Source organism: Phodopus roborovskii, unplaced genomic scaffold (genome assembly GCF_943737965.1).
Source record: "Phodopus roborovskii unplaced genomic scaffold, PHOROB, whole genome shotgun sequence".
Lineage (NCBI taxonomy): Eukaryota > Metazoa > Chordata > Mammalia > Rodentia > Cricetidae > Phodopus > Phodopus roborovskii.
Genome location: NW_026126629.1, coordinates 8,969,884 through 8,976,765, shown reverse-complemented (window position 1 = coordinate 8,976,765; position 6,882 = coordinate 8,969,884). Strand labels below are relative to the sequence as shown.

Sequence of the window (6,882 nt, the reverse complement as noted above, 5' to 3'; positions counted from 1 at the left end):
AATGGGTGGTTAGGGGTTTTGTTTTTTAGGTTTTGTTGTTGTTAATTGTTGTTGATTTGTTTTTCAAGCCAGAGTTTCTTGTGTAACAGGCCTATCTACCCTGGAACTTGATTTATAGACCAGGCTGGCCTTTAACTCACAGATATCCACCTGCCTCTGTCTCCTGAGTGTTGGGATTAGAATGTGAGCCATGTGGTGGCATAATGGTTAGTTTTAATTAGCAAGTTAACACAATGTAGAGTTGCCTGAGAAGAGTCTCCTGATTGTCCAGGTCTACTTGGCTTGTGGGCATGTCTATAAAGGATTATTTTGTTTCCTTTTCTGCATGGGTGAAGACCTGGATGGAATAGATGGAGGCTCAATCCCCACATTTAGCTCCTGGGCTGTGTAAGAGTGGAGAAAACTAGCTGAGTACCAAGCATGCACACATTTAGTCTTCCTCTCCTCTTGAGTGTGGATATGACCAGCTGCTTCCAGTTCTTCTTGCCTGGACTTCCCTAAAATAAAGGACTGTGAGCTAGATTTGTAAGGTGAATAAATGCTTTCCTTGCTCAGCTGCTTTTTTATCAAGCTATTGCAGCAACAGAAATGGAACTAGGACAACAAAGAAAATTGGATAGTTTGTGTAAGCTGCAGTGCATGTGTCTGGGTTTCTGGGCTAAAAAGGATTAACTGCTTGAAACTTGATGAGATTATCTGCTTCAGTCATCAGGTGATTATCATCAAAGTGATATCCCCTTCTGTTCCATAGACTGTACTAATGAGTCTATTTCCTCAGCTCTGGATCTGAAAATGCTCAGTGAATCTTGACTAGGTTGTCATGTGTTTACAGGAAAACTGTGATGGGAGATGTCATTTTGTATATGTTTCTCATACTGGTGTGTAGTGAGATAGTCCTTCTGTAGCACTGACCACGCCCATTGGGGGGTGGAGCGGAAGTGACCTGTGGAAGGAGGTCAGAGGGGGCCAGGAAAGGCGCTCTCTTTCTGGCGTGACTCGGACAGGAGAGGATCGGGTTGAATTTCCTGGTGTTCATCTGTCTGGGTTGTAAGTTATTTCTCCCTGAATAAACATCTATTCGGCCTGTTTGTTTATCCTGATCCTTATTTACTGCAATATCTGGTGTCAGAAGCATCTCAAACAGAGGTGGTTACAACCGTGATTTGGAACAGGATGAAGCATTTATTCCAATAGGAGAATCTTTAAAAGACCTGATTGACCAGTCACAAAGCTCTGGTAGTGGATCTGGACTACCTTTATTGGTTCAGCGAACTATTGCCAAACAGATTCAGATGGTTCCACAGGTTGGTAAAGGCCGTTATGGAGAAGTGTGGATGGGTAAATGGCGTGGTGAAAAAGTGGCAGTCAAAGTGTTTTTCACCACAGAAGAAGCTAGTTGGTTTAGAGAAACAGAAATCTACCAGACGGTGTTGATGCGTCATGAAAATATACTTGGTTTTATAGCTGCAGACATTAAAGGCACAGGCTCTTAGACTCAGCTGTATTTGATTACTGATTACCATGAAAATGGATCTCTCTATGACTTCCTGAAATGTGCCACACTGGACACCAGAGCCCTACTCAAATTAGCTTATTCTGCTGCCTGTGGTCTGTGCCACCTCCACACAGAAATTTATGGCACCCAAGGAAAGCCTGCTATCGCTCATCGAGACCTGAAGAGCAAAAACATTCTTATTAAGAAAAATGGGAGTTGCTGTATTGCTGACCTGGGCCTGGCTGTTAAATTCAACAGTGATACGAATGAAGTTGACATACCCTTGAATACCAGGGTGGGCACCAAGCGCTACATGGCTCCTGAAGTGCTGGATGAAAGCCTGAATAAAAACCACTTCCAGCCCTACATTATGGCTGACATCTATAGCTTTGGCTTAATCATTTGGGAAATGGCTCGTCGTTGCATTACAGGAGGAATAGTGGAGGAATATCAGTTACCATATTACAACACTGGTGAATGAATAAAGCACTATTGGCCAATAGGAAATGAAGATAGGAGGGACCAGGAGAAAAGGAGGAAAGAGGAAGTAGTAAGGAGGAGTCAAGATGGAGAGTCTGGAGAAAGCAGAATGCCGGCCCATTCCCTGGTAGGTATAAATATGAATACTTTGTGTTGGAATGGATTTTCATTTCTTGATACAATTTAAGGTCAATTTTGTGATATGTATATTTCTCCTTTTGTTTAGGTATTGTGTTTATATAGCTCATTTAGAAATGTAATATGTAATTCAATACAGATTATAGATAGTACCTATGATAGTCAAATCTTATAGTTAAGTTAGTTAAGATTTCTAGATATACAGACATGTATTTGAGATAAATAGGCATTCTTCAAACATTTCAAAGACCTACAATATATGGTATTTAAAATGGTTTAGGGTTTTTCTTGACAGTGAGACATAAATGCTCCTGGAAACACCACCTGCGTCAAAAAAAAAAAAAAGTTAGACATCAAAGAAACACGTTATAAAGTTTGCTTCAAATATGGCAAGACTAGCCATTTGGACAAGATACTGCTCTTTTCTAGACTGTTTAACTTTATGCTGTATAAACTGGACATGCAGGACCCACAGAAAAGTGACTGCTGATTCAAGATGGACATTGCTACAGAATTCCTGCTTCATGGAAGAGTCTGCCAGACATTCTGCAGGACATAGAAAAAAGTGACTGACAAACTGCCAATACAAGAAGACAGTTTAAACTTTCCTGCTTTGCTGAAGACTCTGCCAAACACACTATGGCTTAAGGGCTGAAGATGGAAGACTACAGAAGAACTTCAGGTGACTGACAAAGCAAGATGTCTCTGTCATTTCTAGAGTCTATATTCTATCCTTCTGTGGTCTTTGATGGAGTTGAAGACAGATAGTTTTGGTTATAGTTTTCCTTAGTTAGGCTTAAAGATAAGTTACATATAAGACTTTATACACACAAAGAAAGGATAGATGATGGAATATTTTCTTCAAATCTTGCTAAATGTTAATGGACTAAATATTGTTAACTGTGATTCTTACTTGATAACTGTTGTGTGATATATTTTGCTATGTTAAGGTTAAAACCGTTCTTTTTATTTAGACAGAAAAGAGGAGATGATGGGAGATGTCATTCTGTATATGTTTCTCATACTGGTTAATAAATAAAGCACTGTTGGCCAATAGGAAAGAAGATAGGAAGGACTAGGAGACAGGGAGGAAAGAGGAGGTAGTAAGAAGGAGTCAAGATGGAGAGTCTCGAGAAAGCAGAATGCCGGCTGGCTCCCCGGTAAGAGAAGACCATGTGAAAATACTAGATTGACAGAAATGGGTTAATACTTAAGGCAGAGCTAGCCTATAAGAAACTAGTACCTGGCCAACAGAATTATATCAAATACAGAGTCTCTGTGTGTTAATTGGGGCTGGCACTGCGACTGGACAAGACTAGGCGGCGGGAGAAAAAACTCTACTCTTTACCTCACTGAAGTTGGATTGAGTCAGGGCAATTCATATAATAACAGTATGTCTCACCACATATCAGAACAAACAGTCCCTGAAAGTGTACCAATAGGCAGGCCCAATTATGCCTTTATTATGGCAATAGGGTTTTAAAGTCTAATAAAGTCACACAATTTAAGTTATATTCATAAAATTAGGTATTAAGTTATAATCATAGCAAAAGTGTACTGGGAAGCTTTGAAATACAGTGAGGAACATCTACCACAGATATATTTAAAGACATAACATTAGAGAAAAACAGAGAATGCTCTTTTGAGGAAATTGGAAATATATATTAAGAAGACTATGTCCATGTCAAATCCTTCTTAAAGGACACATAGAATAAAAACTGAGCAATGGACATTAAAATACATCAAGGCCCAAGAAGACAGGACTATGAGCATGGTAGGAGTACATGATGCCCACTGTTTCCCAAGGGGCTTGAAACAATCTAACTACTGTCTGGCTGTGTGGGTCACTTATTAACAAAGACCCCTCCCTTACCTAAAGAATAAATGATATGTCACATAACCAATTCAGTTGTTTGAATGTCCAATGTGCCTCATAACCTATAACCACATGTATTTGAGCATTTGGTCCCCAGGAGGCAGTACTGTTTGGAGAGCTCTTGGAACTCTGGAGGTGCATGTTGTAGAAGGAAGTAGGTCCCTGGGGCCAGCTTTGAAGATTGAAAGCCTTTCATCATTTTCTGCTCTTACACTCTGCTTCTGTATGTAGTGGAAATGTAGTCTCTTCAGTGCTCACACCATGCCTTTCCCATTGTTTTGGAAATCTAGCTCTCTGCAACCAGAAGCCAATATATAAAGTCTTTCTTTACTTGACTTTAGTGATGATATGTCATCACAGCCAGAGAAAAGAACAAATACAGGTAACATCTTAAGAAAGCCTGCTTCTATATGTCTAAGACTTTATGTTCCACAATAAACCTGACTGAAACTCTGCATGGCCATTGTCATTAAAGACCATTTGCATGAAGGCTGGTCTGAGTCAGCATCTCCATCAAGCCCTAGAAAATGATCCGTAATGACAGCAGTTGCAGTATGGCTTTAGAATAAAATTCTGATTTGTACAGATTTAGGAGAGGACAGGGGAAAGATAACTAGAGGAAATGACAACAGGCTGCACTTTCATGGAGTTTTGCTGTAAAATAAAGCAATAATGGTACCCGGCTGACAAATGGAGAATATAAAAGACTTTTCAGGTAATTTCATGGTGATCTAAATAATAGTGGGTTTACACTTTGATACTAATTACTCAGTTGTGTAGGAAAATCAATTGCATAGTCTTAAAAAAAATGTCAGTTGTTAGGATAATGTCTTTAAATAGGCTGGAAGGGATAGGGTCTTTATTGAACCCCAGTGTTCATTTTCAGTAAGAAACATGGGATATTGTATAATATGGGATACAGTATAATTTATGTATGGTGGTTTGAAAGAAAACGGTCCCCAAAGGGAATGGCACATTAGGAGATGTGGCTTTGCTGGAGTAGATGTATCTTGTTGAAAGAAGTGTGTCACTGTGAGGGTGGGCTTTGACGTTTCCCTTACTAAAGCTATGCTCATTGTGGTACACTATTCACTTACTGTTGCCTGCGGATCAAGAAGTAAAACTCTCAACTCCTCCCACACCAAGTCTACCTGCTTTTCATCATGTCCCACCATTACAACAATGAACTAACCTCTGAACTGTAAGGGATTCACACCAATTAAACCTTTTCCTTTATAAAATTTGCTGTGGTCATGGTGTCTCTTCACATCAATAGAAACCCTAACTAAGACAGGATGTGTTTACTCAACAGAATTGGTCATGGAAGTCTGTAGGAATTTCCTAGCATGTCAAAGAATTTTAAGCTAGAGGAGACTATTGTATCAAAGAGGAGGGGCCAATGGTATACTTGCTTAATGATTACTGATGAAACTCCCTCAAAGATTTTCCTCTTTTTAAAGATTTGATTTTATATTTTATTTATGTGTGAGTATGGATTCATATGTGTTTATGTGTACCACGTATACACAGATGCCCATGGTGGCCAAAAGAAGGTGTCAGATCCCTTGGAATTGGAGTTAGATATGGGTGTTGGGAAATAAGCCAAGGTCCTCTTTAAAAACAATTAGTTCTTGTAATTGCTGAGTGATTTCTCCAGTCTCCACATTTCATTTATCTGTGCTGAATCTCTGGTTCATCCTTGACTTTTCAGCCAGAATATATATATATATTCAGAGTAGATGGCTTCTCCCCACTTCTCCATGGACAAGGAGAGGCACTATAGCACATGGTGAAACCACTCCTGAAGTGCCTTTCTAGGATGACACATCTGAAACATTTATTGACAGGAATCGAGCATTAATAGTAATTGAATATTTAGAGTTTACTGTTCACAGTGACTAGAGCTTGATTTACTTGACAGATAAGAAGCCCCAAGTACACTCATAGCAGTAAAATAAAAAGATACTAAATTAGGAGAAAAATGTAAACTAAGGATGATCATGTATTCCACAGTATCTTAATATCCATGAAAATTTAGTCAAGAATACTACTTGTTCTCCATATTAGATATTGATTTTTATAGAGCAGCAACACATGTGACTGTCCTCAAGTACTTGTCATGTTGTTGAACTGGAGCATCTTCATCACTATGTCGCGGAATTTGTGCTGTTTTACTTTTGTTTCAAATCCTGCCATAAGTGAAAGCTGATAGTAGCAACAGGCAGAGGTGACCTTGTTTTCACACCAGATTGCTTAGCCCAAAGTTGGAATGAAGACAAATAATGCTAGAAAATAAATCTGTCTTTATAATAAAAACTTGGAGATAGTGAGGAGTGGCAGATGGATTCCAAACCAAAGGAGTGCATTTTCTGTGGGTCTTGGCATTTAAAACCCCAGCTCTTTGCCAGGGACAAGATGGACATCCGGGACACCCTTGGCCAGGGTTTTTTGCATCTCAGTCTTTGGGCAAGGCTCATGCTATGAGATGTGACCTCAGCCGGCAGGCCTCTTCTGCCAGGTTGGCTTGCCTTGCCTCACTCCCAGAACACTTGGGTATTTGTTTGGGTGGAAACGCTGCAGTGTTTTCTAGTTCTGTCCTGTGGCCTGCATTATGAGAACACATTAAATGCCTACTTTAAATATGGGCTGACCCTCATGAAAAATGAAGCTTGAACATAAGCTAAAGCTATTTTTTTTTTGCATATAGAGTATTTTTTATTTAATTTTATATAACAAAGTCCAATTAAATGAAAACAAACATTTATACACAATATTTGGGAATTTGGGCGTCGTTCTTTCCAAACTACTTCCTGCTGGTAAGGGGCGCTGTCTTGGGGGATTCGAAGAAGATTCAGATATCCTAGCTGTAGTCTGTAGGGCTGTTTTGTCCAGC

The 6,882-nt window shown here is 39.5% G+C and overlaps 1 pseudogene; it reads left to right on the top strand.

The window, feature by feature from the left end:
* The first annotated feature begins 325 nt into the window (after positions 1-325).
* Positions 326-1,976, top strand: LOC127238292 (bone morphogenetic protein receptor type-1A-like; annotated as a pseudogene).
* Positions 1,977-6,882: the final 4,906 nt, after the last annotated feature.